Here is a 21059-nt window from a genome sequence, read left to right as displayed (position 1 = left end):
TCCACTCCCCACCCTACCTGAGACTGGGTGATCTGATCCCCACTCATCCTCCCCAGGTTACTAGATCCATACCCCATCCACCCCCCACCCCACCTGAGACTTCCCCACTCTACCTGAGACTGAGTGATCTGATCCCCACTCATCCTCCCCTGGCTACTAGATCCATACACTGTCCACTCCCCATCCTACCTGAGACTGGGTGATCTGATCCCCACTCATCCTCCCCTGGTTACTAGATCCATGCACCATCCACTCCCCACCCTACCTGAGACTGGGTGATCTGATCCCCACTCATCCTCCCCTGGTTACTAGATCCATACACCATCCACTCCCCACCTAACCTGAGACTGGGTGATCCGATCCCCACTCATCCTCCTCTGGTTACTAGATCCATGCACCGTCCACTCCATACCCTACCTGAGACTGGGTGATCTGATCCCCACTCATCCTCCCCTGGTTACTAGGTCCATACGTCGTCCACTCCCCACCCTACCTGAGACTTCCCCACCCTACCTGAGACTGGGCGATCTGATCCCCACTCATCCTTCCCTGGCTACTAGATCTATACACTATCCACTCCCCACCCTACCCGAGACTGGATGATCTGATCCCCACTCATCCTCCCCTGGCTACTAGATCCATACACTATCCACTCCCCACCCTACCTGAGACTGGGTGATCTGATCCCCACTCATCCTCCCTTGGTTACTAGATGCATACACTGTCCACTCCCCACCTTACCTGAGACTGGGTGATCTGATCCCCACTCATCCTCCCTTGGTTACTAGATCCATACACCATCCACTCCCCACCTAATCTGAGACTGGGTGATCCGATACCCACTCATCCTCCTCTGGTTACCAGATCCATGCACCGTCCACTTCATACCCTACCTCAGACTGGGTGATCTGATCCCCACTCATCCTCCCCTGGTTACTAGGTCCATACGTCGTCCACTCCCCACCCTACCTGAGACTGGGTGATCTGATCCCCACTCATCCTCCCCTGGCTACTAGATCCAAACCCCATCCACTCCCCACCCCACCTGATACTTCCCTACCCTACCTGAGACTAGGTGATCTGATCCCCACTCATCCTCCCCTGGCTACTAGATCCATACCCCATCCACTCCCCACCCCACCTGAGACTTCCCCACCCTACCTGAGACTGGGTGATCTGATCCCCCCTCATCCTCCCCTGGCTACTAGATCCATACACTGTCCACTCCCCACCCTACCTGAGACTGGGTGATCTGATCCCCACTCATCCTCCCCTGGTTACTAGATCCATACACCATCCACTCCCCACCTAACCTGAGACTGGGTGATCCGATCCCCACTCATCCTCCTCTGGTTACTAGATCCATGCACCATCCACTCCATACCCTACCTCAGACTGGGTGATCTGATCCCCACTCATCCTCCCCTGGTTACTAGGTCCATACGTCGTCCACTCCCCACCCTACCTGAGACTGGATGATCTGATCCCCACTCATCCTCCCCTGGCTACTAGATCCAAACCCCATCCACTCCCCACCCCACCTGATACTTCCCTACCCTACCTGAGACTAGGTGATCTGATCCCCACTCATCCTCCCCTGGCTACTAGATCCATACCCTATCCACTCCCCACCCCACCTGAGACTTCCCCACCCTACCTGAGACTGGGTGATCTGATCCCCACTCATCCTCCCCTGGCTACTAGATCCATACACTGTCCACTCCCCACCCTACCTGAGACTGGGTGATCTGATCCCCACTCATCCTCCCCTGGTTACTAGATCCATACACCATCCACTCCCCACCTAACCTGAGACTGGGTGATCCGATCCCCACTCATCTTCCTCTGGTTACTAGATCCATGCACCACCCACTTCCCACCCTACCTGAGACTGGGTGATCTGATCCCCACTCATCCTCCCCTGGTTACTAGATCCATACACCATCCACTCCCCACCTAACCTGAGACTGGGTGATCCGATCCCCACTCATCCTCCTCTGGTTACTAGATCCATGCACCGTCCACTCCATACCCTACCTGAGACTGGGTGTTCTGATCCCCACTCATCCTCCCCTGGTTACTAGGTCCATACGTCGTCCACTCCCCACCCTACCTGAGACTTCCCCACCCTACCTGAGACTGGGTGATCTGATCCGCACTCATCCTTCCCTGGCTACTAGATCCATACACTATCGACTCCCCACCCTACCCGAGACTGGATGATCTGATCCCCACTCATCCTCCCCTGGCTACTAGATCCATACACTATCCACTCCCCACCCTACCTGAGACTGGGTGATCTGATCCCCGCTCATCCTCACCTGGTTACTAGATCCATACACTGTCCACTCCCCACCCTACCTGAGACTGGGTGATCTTATCCCCACTCATTCTCCCCTGGCTACTAGATCTATGCACCATCCACTCCCCACCTAACCTGAGACTGGGTGATCTGATCCCCAGTAATCCTCCTTTGGTTACTAGATCCACCATCCACTCCCCACCTAACGTGAGACTGGGTGATCCGATACCCACTCATCCTCCTCTGGCTACTAGATCCATGCACCGTCCACTTCATACCCTACCTCAGACTGGGTGATCTGATCCCCACTCATCCTCCCCTGGTTACTAGGTCCATACGTCGTCCACTCCCCACCCTACCTGAGACTGGGTGATCTGATCCCCGCTCATCCTCCCCTGGCTACTAGATCCAAACCCCATCCACTCCCCACCCCACCTGATACTTCCCTACCCTACCTGAGACTAGGTGATCTGATCCCCACTCATCCTCCCCTGGCTACTAGATCCATACACTGTCCACTCCCCACCCTACCTGAGACTGGGTGATCTGATCCCCACTCATCCTCCCCTGGCTACTAGATCCATACCCCATCCACTCCCCACCCCACCTGAGACTTCCCCACCCTACCTGAGACTGGGTGATCTGATCCCCACTCATCCTCCCCTGGCTACTAGATCCATACACTGTCCACTCCCCACCCTACCTGAGACTGGGTGATCTGATCCCCACTCATCCTCCCCTGGTTACTAGATCCATACACCATCCACTCCCCACCTAACCTGAGACTGGGTGATCCGATCCTCACTCATCCTCCTCTGGTTACTAGATCCATGCACCATCCACTCCATACCCTACCTGAGACTGGGTGATCTGATCCCCACTCATCCTCCCCTGGTTACTAGGTCCATATGTCGTCCACTCCCCACCCTACCTGAGAATGGGTGATCTGATCCCCACTCATCCTCCCCTGGCTACTAGATCCAAACCCCATCCACTCCCCACCCCACCTGATACTTCCCTACCCTACCCGAGACTAGGTGATCTGATCCCCACTCATCCTCCCCTGGCTACTAGATCCATACCCCATCCACTCCCCACCCCACCAGAGACTTCCCCACCGTACCTGAGACTGGGTGATCTGATCCCCACTCATCCTCCCCTGGCTACTAGATCCATACACTGTCCACTCCCCACCCTACCTGAGACTGGGTGATCTGATCCCCACTCATCCTCCCCTGGTTACTAGATCCATACACCATCCACTCCCCACCTAACCTGAGACTGGGTGATCCGATCCCCACTCATCCTCCTCTGGTTACTAGATCCATGCACCATCCACTCCATACCCTACCTGAGACTGGGTGATCTGATCCCCACTCATCCTCCACTGGTTACTAGGTCCATACGTCGTGCACTCCCCACCCTACCTGAGACTGGGTGATCTGATCCCCACTCATCCTCCCCTGGCTACTAGATCCATACCCCATCCACTCCCCACCCCACCTGAGATTTCCCCACCCTACCTGAGACTGGGTGGTCTGATCCCCACTCATCCTCCCCTGGCTACTAGATCCATACACTGTCCACTCCCCGCCCTATCACCTGACACTGGGTGATCTGATCCCCACTCATCCTCCCCTGGTTACTAGATCCATTCACCATCCACTCCCCACCCTACCTGAGACTGGGTGATCTGATCCCCACTCATCCTCCCCTGGTTACTAGATCCATACCACATCCACCCCCCACCCCACCTGAGACTTCCCCACTCTACCTGAGACTGAGTGATCTGATCCCCACTCATCCTCCCCTGGCTACTAGATCCATACACTGCCCACTCCCCATCCTACCTGAGACTGGGTGATCTGATCCCCACTCATCCTCCCCTGGCTACTAGATCCATACACTGCCCACTCCCCATCCTACCTGAGACTGGGTGAGCTGATCCCCACTCATCCTCCCCTGGTTACTAGATCCATGCACCATCCACTCCCCACCCTACCTGAGACTGGGTGATCTGATCCCCACTCATCCTCCCCTGGTTACTAGATCCATACACCATCCACTCCCCACCTAACCTGAGACTAGGTGATCCGATCCCCACTCATCCTCCTCTGGTTACTAGATCCATGCACCGTCCACTCCATACCCTACCTGAGACTGGGTGATCTGATCCCCTCTCATCCTCCCCTGGTTACTAGGTCCATACCTCGTCCACTCCCCACCCTACCTGAGACTTCCCCACCCTACCTGAGACTGGGTGATCTGATCCCCACTCATCCTTCCCTGGCTACTAGATCCATACACTATCCACTCCCCACCCTACCAGAGACTGGATAATCTGATCCCCACTCATCCTCCCCTGGCTATTAGATCCATACACTATCCACTCCCCCCCCCTACCTGAGACTGGGTGATCTGATCCCCACTCATCCTCCCCTGGTTACTAGATCCATACACTGTCCACTCCCCACCCTATTTGAGACTGGGTGATCTGATCCCCACTCATCCTCCCCTGGCTACTAGATCCATGCACCATCCACTCCCCACCTAACCTGAGACTGGGTGATCTGATCAACACTCGTCCTCCCTTGGTTACTAGATCCATACACCATCCACTCCCCACCTAACCTGAGACTGGGTGATCCAATACCCACTCATCCTCCTCTGGTTATTAGATCCATGCACCGTCCACTTCATACCCTACCTCAGACTGGGTGATCTGATCCCCACTCATCCTCCCCTGGTTACTAGGTCCATACGTCGTCCACTCCCCACCCTACCTGAGACTGGGTGATCTGATCCCCACTCATCCTCCCCTGGCTACTAGATCCAAACCCCATCCACTCCCCACCCCACCTGATACTTCCCTACCCTACCTGAGACTAGGTGATCTGATCCCCATTCATCCTCCCCTGGCTACTAGATCCATACCCCATCCACTCCCCACCCCACCTGAGACTTCCCCACCCTACCTGAGACTGGGTGATCTGATCCCCACTCATCCTCCCCTGGCTACTAGATCCATACACTGTCCACTCCCCACACTACCTGAGACTGGGTGATCTGATCCCCACTCATCCTCCCCTGGTTACTAGATCCATACACAATCCACTCCCCACCTATCCTGAGACTGGGTGATCCGATCCCCACTCATCCTCCTCTGGTTACTAGATCCATGCACCATCCACTCCATACCCTACCTGAGACTGGGTGATCTGATCCCCACTCATCCTCCCCTGGTTACTAGGTCCATACGTCCTCCACTCCCCACCCTTCCTGAGACTGGATGATCTGATCCCCACTCATCCTCCCCTGGCTACTAGATCCAAACCCCATCCACTCCCCACCCCACCTGATACTTCCCTACCCTACCTGAGACTAGGTGATCTGATCCCCACTCATCCTCCCCTGGCTACTAGATCCATACCCCATCCACTCCCCACCCCACCTGAGACTTCCCCACCCTACCTGGGACTGGGTGATCTGATCCCCAATCATCCTCCCCTGGCTACTAGATCCATACACTGTCCACTCCCCACCCTACCTGAGACTGGATGATCTGATCCCCACTCATCCTCCCCTGGTTACTAGATCCATACACCATCCACTCCCCACCTAACCTGAGACTGGGTGATCCGATCCCCACTCATCCTCCTCTGGTTACTAGATCCATGCACCATCCACTCCCCACCCTACCTGAGACTGGGTGATCTGATCCCCACTCATCCTCCCCTGGTTACTAGATCCATACACCATCCACTCCCCACCTAACCTGAGACTGGGTGATCCGATCCCCACTCATCCTCCTCTGGTTACTAGATCCATGCACCGTCCACTCCCCACCCTACCTGAGACTGGGTGATCTTATCCCCACTCATCCTCCCCTGGCTACTAGATCCATGCACCATCCACTCCCCACCTAACCTGAGACTGGGTGATCTGATCCCCACTCATCCTCCCTTGGTTACTAGATCCATACACCATCCACTCCCCACCTAACCTGAGACTGGGTGATCCGATACCCACTCATCCTCCTTTGGATACTAGATCCATGCACCGTCCACTCCATACCCTACCTGAGACTGGGTGATCTGATCCCCACTCATCCTCCCCTGGTTACTAGGTCCATACGTCGTCCACTCCCCACCTACCTGAGACTTCCCCACCCTACCTGAGACTGGGTGATCTGATCCCCACTCATCCTCCCCTGGTTACTAGGTCCATACGTCGTCCACTCCCCACCCTACCTGAGACTTCCCCACCCTACCTGAGACTGGGTGATCTGATCCCCACTCATCCTCCCCTGGTTACTAGATCCATACACCATCCACTCCCCACTTAACCTGAGACTGGGTGATCTGATCCCCACTCATCTTTCCCTGGCTACTAGATCCATACACTATCCACTCCCCACCCTACCCGAGACTGGATAATCTGATCCCCACTCATCCTCCCCTGGCTATTAGATCCATACACTATCCACTCCCCCCCTACCTGAGACTGGGTGATCTGATCCCCACTCATCCTCCCCTGGTTACTAGATCCATACACTGTCCACTCCCCACCCTACCTGAGACTGGGTGATCTGATCCCCACTCATCCTCCCCTGGCTACTAGATCCATGCACCATCCACTCCCCACCTAACCTGAGACTGGGTGATCTGATCAACACTCATCCTCCCTTGGTTACTAGATCCATACATCATCCACTCCCCACCTAACCTGAGACTGGGTGATCCGATACCCACTCATCCTCCTCTGTTTACTAGATCCATGCACCGTCCACTTCATACCCTACCTCAGACTGGGTGATCTGATCCCCACTCATCCTCCCCTGGTTACTAGGTCCATACGTCGTCCACTCCCCACCCTACCTGAGACTGGGTGATATGATCCCCACTCATCCTCCCCTGGCTACTAGATCCAAACCCCATCCACTCCCCACCCCACCTGATACTTCCCTACCCTACCTGAGACTAGGTGATCTGATCCCCATTCATCCTCCCCTGGCTACTAGATCCATACCCCATCCACTCCCCACCCCACCTGAGACTTCCCCACCCTACCTGAGACTGGGTGATCTGATCCCCACTCATCCTCCCCTGGCTACTAGATCCATACACTGTCCACTCCCCACCCTACCTGAGACTGGGTGATCTGATCCCCACTCATCCTCCCCTGGTTACTAGATCCATACACCATCCACTCCCCACCTATCCTGAGACTGGGTGATCCGATCCCCACTCATCCTCCTCTGGTTACTAGATCCATGCACCATCCACTCCATACCCTACCTGAGACTGGGTGATCTGATCCCCACTCATCCTCCCCTGGTTACTAGGTCCATACGTCGTCCACTCCCACCCTTCCTGAGACTGGATAATCTGATCCCCACTCATCCTCCCCTGGCTACTAGATCCAAACCCCATCCACTCCCCACCCCACCTGATACTTCCCTACCCTACCTAAGACTAGGTGATTTGATCCCCACTCATCCTCCCCTGGCTACTAGATCCATACCCCATCCACTCCCCACCCCACCTGAGACTTCCCCACCCTACCTGGGACTGGGTGATCTGATCCCCAATCATCCTCCCCTGGCTACTAGATACATACACTGTCCACTCCCCACCCTACCTGAGACTGGGTGATCTGATCCCCACTCATCCTCCCCTGGTTACTAGATCCATACACCATCCACTCCCCACCTAACCTGAGACTGGGTGATCCAATCCCCACTCATCCTCCTCTGGTTACTAGATCCATGCACCATCCACTCCCCACCCTACCTGAGACTGGGTGATCTGATCCCCACTCATCCTCCCCTGGTTACTAGATCCATACACCATCCACTCCCCACCTAACCTGAGACTGGGTGATCCGATCCCCACTCATCCTCCTCGGGTTACTAGATCCATGCACCGTCCACTCATACCCTACCTGAGACTGGGTGATCTGATCCCCACTCATCCTCCCCTGGTTACTAGGTCCATACGTCGTCCACTCCCCACCCTACCTGAGACTTCCCCACCCTACCTGAGACTGGGTGATCTGATCCCCACTCATCCTCCCCTGGTTACTAGATCCATACACCATCCACTCCCCACCTAACCCAAGACTGGGTGATCTGATCCCCACTCATCCTCCCCTGGTTACTAGATCCATACACCATCCACTCCCCACCTAACCTGAGACTGGGTGATCTGATCCCCACTCATCCTCCCCTGGTTACTAGATCCATACACTGTCCACTCCACACCCTACCTGAGACTGGGTGATCTGATCCCCACTCATCCTCCCCTGGCTACTAGATCCATACACTGTCCACTCCCCACCCTACCTGAGACTGGGTGATCTGATCCCCACTCATCCTCCCCTGGTTACTAGATCCATACACCATCCACTCCCCACCTAACCTGAGACTGGGTGATCCGATCCCCACTCATCCTCCTCTGGTTACTAGATCCATGCACCATCCACTCAATACCCTACCTCAGACTGGGTGATCTGATCCCCACTCATCCTCCCCTGGTTACTAGGTCCATACGTCGTCCACTCCCCACCCTACCTGAGACTGGATGATCTGATCCCCACTCATCCTCCCCTGGCTACTAGATCCAAACCCCATCCACTCCCCACCCCACCTGATACTTCCCTACCCTACCTGAGACTAGGTGATCTGATCCCCACTCATCCTCCCCTGGCTACTAGATCCATACCCTATCCACTCCCCACCCCACCTGAGACTTCCCCACCCTACCTGAGACTGGGTGATCTGATCCCCACTCATCCTCCCCTGGCTCCTAGATCCATACACTGTCCACTCCCCACCCTACCTGAGACTGGGTGATCTGATCCCCACTCATCCTCCCCTTGTTACTAGATCCATACACCATCCACTCCCCACCTAACCTGAGACTGGGTGATCCGATCCCCACTCATCTTCCTCTGGTTACTAGATCCATGCACCACCCACTTCCCACCCTACCTGAGACTGGGTGATCTGATCCCCACTCATCCTCCCCTGGTTACTAGATCCATACACCATCCACTCCCCACCTAACCTGAGACTGGGTGATCCGATCCCCACTCATCCTCCTCTGGTTACTAGATCCATGCACCGTCCACTCCATACCCTACCTGAGACTGGGTGTTCTGATCCCCACTCATCCTCCCCTGGTTACTAGGTCCATACGTCATCCACTCCCCACCCTACCTGAGACTTCCCCACCCTACCTGAGACTGGGTGATCTGATCCGCACTCATCCTTCCCTGGCTACTAGATCCATACACTATCGACTCCCCACCCTACCCGAGACTGGATGATCTGATCCCCACTCATCCTCCCCTGGCTACTAGATCCATACACTATCCACTCCCCACCCTACCTGAGACTGGGTGATCTGATCCCCGCTCATCCTCACCTGGTTACTAGATCCATACACTGTCCACTCCCCACCCTACCTGAGACTGGGTGATCTTATCCCCACTCATTCTCCCCTGGCTACTAGATCTATGCACCATCCACTCCCCACCTAACCTGAGACTGGGTGATCTGATCCCCAGTAATCCTCCTTTGGTTACTAGATCCACCATCCACTCCCTACCTAACGTGAGACTGGGTGATCCGATACCCACTCATCCTCCTCTGGTTACTAGATCCATGCACCGTCCACTTCATACCCACCTCAGACTGGGTGATCTGATCCCCACTCATCCTCCCCTGGTTACTAGGTCCATACGTCATCCACTCCCCACCCTACCTGAGACTGGGTGATCTGATCCCCACTCATCCTCCCCTGGCTACTAGATCCAAACCCCATCCACTCCCCACCCCACCTGATACTTCCCTACCCTACCTGAGACTAGGTGATCTGATCCCCACTCATCCTCCCCTGGCTACTAGATCCATACACTGTCCACTCCCCACCCTACCTGAGACTGGGTGATCTGATCCCCACTCATCCTCCCCTGGCTACTAGATCCATACCCCATCCACTCCCCACCCCACCTGAGACTTCCCCACCCTACCTGAGACTGTGTGATCTGATCCCCACTCATCCTCCCCTGGCTACTAGATCCATACACTGTCCACTCCCCACCCTACCTGAGACTGGGTGATCTGATCCCCACTCATCCTCCCCTGGTTACTAGATCCATACACCATCCACTCTCTACCTAACCTGAGACTGGGTGATCCGATCCTCACTCATCCTCCTCTGGTTACTAGATCCATGCACCATCCACTCCATACCCTACCTGAGACTGGGTGATCTGATCCCCACTCATCCTCCCCTGGTTACTAGGTCCATATGTTGTCCACTCCCCACCCTACCTGAGACTGGGTGATCTGATCCCCACTCATCCTCCCCTGGCTACTAGATCCAAACCCCATCCACTCCCCACCCCACCTGATACTTCCCTACCCTACCTGAGACTAGGTGATCTGATCCCCACTCATCCTCCCCTGGCTACTAGATCCATACCCCATCCACTCCCCACCCCACCTGAGACTTCCCCACCGTACCTGAGACTGGGTGATCTGATCCCCACTCATCCTCCCCTGGCTACTAGATCCATACACTGTCCACTCCCCACCCTACCAGAGACTGGGTGATCTGATCCCCACTCATCCTCCCCTGGTTACTAGATCCATACACCATCCACTCCCCACCTAACCTGAGACTGGGTGATCCGATCCCCACTCATCCTCCTCTGGTTACTAGATCCATGCACCATCCACTCCATACCCTACCTGAGACTGGGTGATCTGATCCCCACTCATCCTCCACTGGTTACTAGGTCCATACGTCGTGCACTCCCCACCCTACTTGAGACTGGGTGATCTGATCCCCACTCATCCTCCCCTGGCTACTAGATCCATACCCCATCCACTCCCCACCCCACCTGAGATTTCCCCACCCTACCTGAGACTGGGTGGTCTGATCCCCACTCATCCTCCCCTGGCTACTAGATCCATACACTGTCCACTCCCCGCCCTACCACCTGACACTGGGTGATCTGATCCCCACTCATCCTCCCCTGGTTACTAGATCCATTCACCATCCACTCCCCACCCTACCTGAGACTGGGTGATCTGATCCCCACTCATCCTCCCCTGGTTACTAGATCCATACCACATCCACCCCCCACCCCACCTGAGACTTCCCCACTCTACCTGAGACTGAGTGATCTGATCCCCACTCATCCTCCCCTGGCTACTAGATCCATACACTGCCCACTCCCCATCCTACCTGAGACTGGGTGAGCTGATCCCCACTCATCCTCCTCTGGTTACTAGATCCATGCACCGTCCACTCCATACCCTACCTGAGACTGGGTGATCTGATCCCCTCTCATCCTCCCCTGGTTACTAGGTCCATACCTCGTCCACTCCCCACCCTACCTGAGACTTCCCCACCCTACCTGAGACTGGGTGATCTGATCCCCACTCATCCTTCCCTGGCTACTAGATCCATACACTATCCACTCCCCACCCTACCCGAGACTGGATAATCTGATCCCCACTCATCCTCCCCTGGCTATTAGATCCATACACTATCCACTCCCCCCCCTACCTGAGACTGGGTGATCTGATCCCCACTCATCCTCCCCTGGTTACTAGATCCATACACTGTCCACTCCCCACCCTATTTGAGACTGGGTGATCTGATCCCCACTCATCCTCCCCTGGCTACTAGATCCATGCACCATCCACTCCCCACCTAACCTGAGACTGGGTGATCTGATCAACACTCATCCTCCTCTGGTTATTAGATCCATGCACCGTCCACTTCATACGCTACCTCAGACTGGGTGATCTGATCCCCACTCATCCTCCCCTGGTTACTAGGTCCATACGTCGTCCACTCCCCACCCTACCTGAGACTGGGTGATCTGATCCCCACTCATCCTCCCCTGGCTACTAGATCCAAACCCCATCCACTCCCCACCCCACCTGAAACTTCCCTACCCTACCTGAGACTAGGTGATCTGATCCCCATTCATCCTCCCCTGGCTACTAGATCCATACCCCATCCACTCCCCACCCCACCTGAGACTTCCCCACCCTACCTGAGACTGGGTGATCTGATCCCCACTCATCCTCCCCTGGCTACTAGATCCATACACTGTCCACTCCCCACCCTACCTGAGACTGGGTGATCTGATCCCCACTCATCCTCCTCTGGTTACTAGATCCATACACCATCCACTCCCCACCTATCCTGAGACTGGGTGATCCGATCCCCACTCATCCTCCTCTGGTTACTAGATCCATGCACCATCCACTCCATACCCTACCTGAGACTGGGTGATCTTATCCCCACTCATCCTCCCCTGGTTACTAGGTCCATACGTCGTCCACTCCCCACCCTTCCTGAGACTGGATGATCTGATCCCCACTCATCCTCCCCTGGCTACTAGATCCAAACCCCATCCACTCCCCACCCCACCTGATACTTCCCTACCCTACCTGAGACTAGGTGATCTGATCCCCACTCATCCTCCCCTGGCTACTAGATCCATACCCCATCCACTCCCCACCCCACCTGAGACTTCCCCACCCTACCTGGGACTGGGTGATCTGATCCCCAATCATCCTCCCCTGGCTACTAGATTCATACACTGTCCACTCCCCACCCTACCTGAGACTGGGTGATCTGATCCCCACTCATCCTCCCCTGGTTACTAGATCCATACACCATCCACTCCCCACCTAACCTGAGACTGGGTGATCCGATCCCCACTCATCCTCCTCTGGTTACTAGATCCATGCACCAACCACTCCCCACCCTACCTGAGACTGGGTGATCTGATCCCCACTCATCCTCCCCTGGTTACTAGATCCATACACCATCCACTCCCCACCTAACCTGAGACTGGGTGATCCGATCCCCACTCATCCTCCTCTGGTTACTAGATCCATGCACCGTCCACTCATACCCTACCTGAGACTGGGTGATCTGATCCCCACTCATCCTCCCCTGGTTACTAGGTCCATACGTCGTCCACTCCCCACCCTACCTGAGACTTCCCCACCCTACCTGAGACTGGGTGATCTGATCCCCACTCATCCTCCCCTGGTTACTAGATCCATACACCATCCACTCCCCACCTAACCCAAGACTGGGTGATCTGATCCCCACTCATCCTCCCCTGGTTACTAGATCCATACACCATACACTCCCCACCTAACCTGAGACTGGGTGATCTGATCCCCACTCATCCTCCCCTGGTTACTAGATCCATACACTGTCCACTCCCCACCCTACCTGAGACTGGGTGATCTTATCCCCACTCATCCTCCCCTGGCTACTAGATCCATGCACCATCCACTCCCCACCTAACCTGAGACTGGGTAATCCGATCCCCACTCATCCTCCCTTGGTTACTAGATCCATACACCATCCACTCCCCACCTAACCTGAGACTGGGTGATCCGATACCCACTCATCCTCCTTTGGATACTAGATCCATGCACCGTCCACTCCATACCCTACCTGAGACTGGGTGATCTGATCCCCACTCATCCTCCCCTGGTTACTAGGTCCATACGTCGTCCACTCCCCACCTACCTGAGACTTCCCCACCCTACCTGAGACTGGGTGATCTGATCCCCACTCATCCTCCCCTGGTTACTAGGTCCATACGTCGTCCACTCCCCACCCTACCTGAGACTTCCCCACCCTACCTGAGACTGGGTGATCTGATCCCCACTCATCCTCCCCTGGTTACTAGATCCATACACCATCCACTCCCCACCTAACCTGAGACTGGGTGATCTGATCCCCACTCATCCTTCCCTGGCTACTAGATCCATACACTATCCACTCCCCACCCTACCCGAGACTGGATAATCTGATCCCCACTCATCCTCCCCTGGCTATTAGATCCATACACTATCCACTCCCCCCCCCTACCTGAGACTGGGTGATCTGATCCCCACTCATCCTCCCCTGGTTACTAGATCCATACACTGTCCACTCCCCACCCTACCTGAGACTGGGTGATCTGATCCCCACTCATCCTCCCCTGGCTACTAGATCCATGCACCATCCACTCCCCACCTAACCTGAGACTGGGTGATCTGATCAACACTCATCCTCCCTTGGTTACTAGATCCATACACCATCCACTCCCCACCTAACCTGAGACTGGGTGATCCGATACCCACTCATCCTCCTCTGTTTACTAGATCCATGCACCGTCCACTTCATACCCTACCTCAGACTGGGTGATCTGATCCCCACTCATCCTCCCCTGGTTACTAGGTCCATACGTCGTCCACTCCCCACCCTACCTGAGACTGGGTGATCTGATCCACACTCATCCTCCCCTGGCTACTAGATCCAAACCCCATCCACTCCCCACCCCACCTGATACTTCCCTACACTACCTGAGACTAGGTGATCTGATCCCCATTCATCTTCCCCTGGCTACTAGATCCATAGCCCATCCACTCCCCACCCCACCTGAGACTTCCCCACCCTACCTGAGACTGGGTGATCTGATCCCCACTCATCCTCCCCTGGCTACTAGATCCATACACTGTCCACTCCCCACCCTACCTGAGACTGGGTGATCTGATCCCCACTCATCCTCCCCTGGTTACTAGATCCATACACCATCCACTCCCCACCTATCCTGAGACTGGGTGATCCGATCCCCACTCATCCTCCTCTGGTTACTAGATCCATGCACCATCCACTCCATACCCTACCTGAGACTGGGTGATCTGATCCCCACTCATCCTCCCCTGGTTACTAGGTCCATACGTCGTCCACTCCCACCCTTCCTGAGACTGGATTATCTGATCCCCACTCATCCTCCCCTGGCTACTAGATCCAAACCCCATCCACTCCCCACCCCACCTGATACTTCCCTACCCTACCTAAGACTAGGTGATCTGATCCCCACTCATCCTCCCCTGGCTACTAGATCCATACCCCATCCACTCCCCACCCCACCTGAGACTTCCCCGCCCTACCTGGGACTGGGTGATCTGATCCCCAATCATCCTCCCCTGGCTACTAGATCCATACACTGTCCACTCCCCACCCTACCTGAGACTGGGTGATCTGATCCCCACTCATCCTCCCCTGGTTACTAGATCCATACACCATCCACTCCCCACCTAACCTGAGACTGGGTGATCCAATCCCCACTCATCCTCCTCTGGTTACTAGATCCATGCACCATCCACTCCCCACCCTACCTGAGACTGGGTGATCTGATCCCCACTCATCCTCCCCTGGTTACTAGATCCATACACCATCCACTCCCCATCTAACCTGAGACTGGGTGATCCGATCCCCACTCATCCTCCTCTGGTTACTAGATCCATGCACCGTCCACTCATACCCTACCTGAGACTGGGTGATCTGATCCCCACTCATCCTCCCCTGGTTACTAGGTCCATACGTCGTCCACTCCCCACCCTACCTGAGACTTCCCCACCCTACCTGAGACTGGATGATCTGATCCCCACTCATCCTCCCCTGGTTACTAGATCCATACACCATCCACTCCCCACCTAACCCAAGACTGGGTGATCTGATCCCCACTCATCCTCCCCTGGTTACTAGATCCATACACCATCCACTCCCCACCTAACCTGAGACTGGGTGATCTGATCCCCACTCATCCTCCCCTGGTTACTAGATCCATACACTGTCCACTCCCCACCCTACCTGAGACTGGGTGATCTTATCCCCACTCATCCTCCCCTGGCTACTAGATCCATGCACCATCCACTCCCCACCTAACCTGAGACTGGGTGATCTGATCCCCACTCATCCTCCCTTGGTTACTAGATCCATACACCATCCACTCCCCACCTAACCTGAGACTGGGTGATCCGATACCCACTCATCCTCCTTTGGATACTAGATCCATGCACCGTCCACTCCATACCCTACCTGAGACTGGGTGATCTGTTCCCCACTCATCCTCCCCTGGTTACTAGGTCCATACGTCGTCCACTCCCCACCTACCTGAGACTTCCCCACCCTACCTGAGACTGGGTGATCTGATCCCCACTCATCCTCCCCTGGTTACTAGGTCCATACGTCGTCCACTCCCCACCCTACCTGAGACTTCCCCACCCTACCTGAGACTGGGTGATCTGATCCCCACTCATCCTCCCCTGGTTACTAGATCCATACACCATCCACTCCCCACCTAACCTGAGACTGGGTGATCTGATCCCCACTCATCCTCCCCTGGCTACTAGATCCAAACCCCATCCACTCCCCACCCCACCTGATACTTCCCTACCCTACCTGAGACTAGGTGATCTGATCCCCATTCATCCTCCCCTGGCTACTAGATCCATACCCCATCCACTCCCCACCCCACCTGAGACTTCCCCACCCTACCTGAGACTGGGTGATCTGATCCCCACTCATCCTCCCCTGGCTACTAGATCCATACACTGTCCACTCCCCACCCTACCTGAGACTGGGTGATCTGATCCCCACTCATCCTCCTCTGGTTACTAGATCCATACACCATCCACTCCCCACCTATCCTGAGACTGGGTGATCCGATCCCCACTCATCCTCCTCTGGTTACTAGATCCATGCACCATCCACTCCATACCCTACCTGAGACTGGGTGATCTTATCCCCACTCATCCTCCCCTGGTTACTAGGTCCATACGTCGTCCACTCCCCACCCTTCCTGAGACTGGATGATCTGATCCCCACTCATCCTCCCCTGGCTACTAGATCCAAACCCCATCCACTCCCCACCCCACCTGATACTTCCCTACCCTACCTGAGACTAGGTGATCTGATCCCCACTCATCCTCCCCTGGCTACTAGATCCATACCCCATCCACTCCCCACCCCACCTGAGACTTCCCCACCCTACCTGGGACTGGGTGATCTGATCCCCAATCATCCTCCCCTGGCTACTAGATTCATACACTGTCCACTCCCCACCCTACCTGAGACTGGGTGATCTGATCCCCACTCATCCTCCCCTGGTTACTAGATCCATACACCATCCACTCCCCACGTAACCTGAGACTGGGTGATCCGATCCCCACTCATCCTCCTCTGGTTACTAGATCCATGCACCATCCACTCCCCACCCTACCTGAGACTGGGTGATCTGATCCCCACTCATCCTCCCCTGGTTACTAGATCCATACACCATCCACTCCCCACCTAACCTGAGACTGGGTGATCCGATCCCCACTCATCCTCCTCTGGTTACTAGATCCATGCACCGTCCACTCATACCCTAGCTGAGACTGGGTGATCTGATCCCCACTCATCCTCCCCTGGTTACTAGGTCCATACGTCGTCCACTCCCCACCCTACCTGAGACTTCCCCACCCTACCTGAGACTGGGTGATCTGATCCCCACTCATCCTCCCCTGGTTACTAGATCCATACACCATCCACTCCCCACCTAACCCAAGACTGGGTGATCTGATCCCCACTCATCCTCCCCTGGTTACTAGATCCATACACCATACACTCCCCACCTAACCTGAGACTGGGTGATCTGATCCCCACTCATCCTCCCCTGGTTACTAGATCCATACACTGTCCACTCCCCACCCTACCTGAGACTGGGTGATCTTATCCCCACTCATCCTCCCCTGGCTACTAGATCCATGCACCATCCACTCCCCACCTAACCTGAGACTGGGTAATCCGATCCCCACTCATCCTCCCTTGGTTACTAGATCCATACACCATCCACTCCCCACCTAACCTGAGACTGGGTGATCCGATACCCACTCATCCTCCTTTGGATACTAGATCCATGCACCGTCCACTCCATACCCTACCTGAGACTGGGTGATCTGATCCCCACTCATCCTCCCCTGGTTACTAGGTCCATACGTCGTCCACTCCCCACCTACCTGAGACTTCCCCACCCTACCTGAGACTGGGTGATCTGATCCCCACTCATCCTCCCCTGGTTACTAGGTCCATACGTCGTCCACTCCCCACCCTACCTGAGACCTCCCCACCCTACCTGAGACTGGGTGATCTGATCCCCACTCATCCTCCCCTGGTTACTAGATCCATACACCATCCACTCCCCACCTAACCTGAGACTGGGTGATCTGATCCCCACTCATACTTCCCTGGCTACTAGATCCATACACTATCCACTCCCCACCCTACCCGAGACTGGATAATCTGATCCCCACTCATCCTCCCCTGGCTATTAGATCCATACACTATCCACTCCCCCCCCCTACCTGAGACTGGGTGATCTGATCCCCACTCATCCTCCCCTGGTTACTAGATCCATACACTGTCCACTCCCCACCCTACCTGAGACTGAGTGATCTGATCCCCACTCATCCTCCCCTGGCTACTAGATCCATGCACCATCCACTCCCCACCTAACCTGAGACTGGGTGATCTGATCAACACTCATCCTCCCTTGGTTACTAGATCCATACACCATCCACTCCCCACCTAACCTGAGACTGGGTGATCCGATACCCACTCATCCTCCTCTGTTTACTAGATCCATGCACCGTCCACTTCATACCCTACCTCAGACTGGGTGATCTGATCCCCACTCATCCTCCCCTGGTTACTAGGTCCATACGTCGTCCACTCCCCACCCTACCTGAGACTGGGTGATCTGATCCCCACTCATCCTCCCCTGGCTACTAGATCCAAACCCCATCCACTCCCCACCCCACCTGATACTTCCCTACCCTACCTGAGACTAGGTGATCTGATCCCCATTCATCCTCCCCTGGCTACTAGATCCATAGCCCATCCACTCCCCACCCCACCTGAGACTTCCCCACCCTACCTGAGACTGGGTGATCTGATCCCCACTCATCCTCCCCTGGCTACTAGATCCATACACTGTCCACTCCCCACCCTACCTGAGACTGGGTGATCTGATCCCCACTCATCCTCCCCTGGTTACTAGATCCATACACCATCCACTCCCCACCTATCCTGAGACTGGGTGATCCGATCCCCACTCATCCTCCTCTGGTTACTAGATCCATGCACCATCCACTCCATACCCTACCTGAGACTGGGTGATCTGATCCCCACTCATCCTCCCCTGGTTACTAGGTCCATACGTCGTCCACTCCCACCCTTCCTGAGACTGGATGATCTGATCCCCACTCATCCTCCCCTGGCTACTAGATCCAAACCCCATCCACTCCCCACCCCACCTGATACTTCCCTACCCTACCTAAGACTAGGTGATCTGATCCCCACTCATCCTCCCCTGGCTACTAGATCCATACCCCATCCACTCCCCACCCCACCTGAGACTTCCCCGCCCTACCTGGGACTGGGTGATCTGATCCCCAATCATCCTCCCCTGGCTACTAGATCCATACACTGTCCACTCCCCACCCTACCTGAGACTGGGTGATCTGATCCCCACTCATCCTCCCCTGGTTACTAGATCCATACACCATCCACTCCCCACCTAACCTGAGACTGGGTGATCCAATCCCCACTCATCCTCCTCTGGTTACTAGATCCATGCACCATCCACTCCCCACCCTACCTGAGACTGGGTGATCTGATCCCCACTCATCCTCCCCTGGTTACTAGATCCATACACCATCCACTCCCCATCTAACCTGAGACTGGGTGATCCGATCCCCACTCATCCTCCTCTGGTTACTAGATCCATGCACCGTCCACTCATACCCTACCTGAGACTGGGTGATCTGATCCCCACTCATCCTCCCCTGGTTACTAGGTCCATACGTCGTCCACTCCCCACCCTACCTGAGACTTCCCCACCCTACCTGAGACTGGATGATCTGATCCCCACTCATCCTCCCCTGGTTACTAGATCCATACACCATCCACTCCCCACCTAACCCAAGACTGGGTGATCTGATCCCCACTCATCCTCCCCTGGTTACTAGATCCATACACCATCCACTCCCCACCTAACCTGAGACTGGGTGATCTGATCCCCACTCATCCTCCCCTGGTTACTAGATCCATACACTGTCCACTCCCCACCCTACCTGAGACTGGGTGATCTTATCCCCACTCATCCTCCCCTGGCTACTAGATCCATGCACCATCCACTCCCCACCTAACCTGAGACTGGGTGATCTGATCCCCACTCATCCTCCCTTGGTTACTAGATCCATACACCATCCACTCCCCACCTAACCTGAGACTGGGTGATCCGATACCCACTCATCCTCCTTTGGATACTAGATCCATGCACCGTCCACTCCATACCCTACCTGAGACTGGGTGATCTGTTCCCCACTCATCCTCCCCTGGTTACTAGGTCCATACGTCGTCCACTCCCCACCTACCTGAGACTTCCCCACCCTACCTGAGACTGGGTGATCTGATCCCCACTCATCCTCCCATGGTTACTAGGTCCATACGTCGTCCACTCCCCACCCTACCTGAGACTTCCCCACCCTACCTGAGACTGGGTGATCTGATCCCCACTCATCCTCCCCTGGTTACTAGATCCATACACCATCCACTCCCCACCTAACCTGAGACTGGGTGATCTGATCCCCACTCATCCTCCCCTGGTTACTAGATCCATACACTGTCCACTCCCCACCCTACCTGAGACTGGGTGATCTTATCCCCACTCATCCTCCCCTGGCTACTAGATCCATGCACCATCCACTCCCCACCTAACCTGAGACTGGGTGATCTGATCCCCACTCATCCTCCCTTGGTTACTAGATCCAGACACCATCCACTCCCCACCTAACCTGAGACTGGGTGATCCGATACCCACTCATCCTCCT

This window comes from Ambystoma mexicanum, chromosome 8 (assembly GCF_040938575.1).
Source record: "Ambystoma mexicanum isolate Mex_15411 chromosome 8, UKY_AmexF1_1, whole genome shotgun sequence".
NCBI lineage: Eukaryota > Metazoa > Chordata > Amphibia > Caudata > Ambystomatidae > Ambystoma > Ambystoma mexicanum.
The sequence above is the reverse complement of the archived record's forward strand: the minus strand, read 5'-3'. Positions refer to the sequence as shown.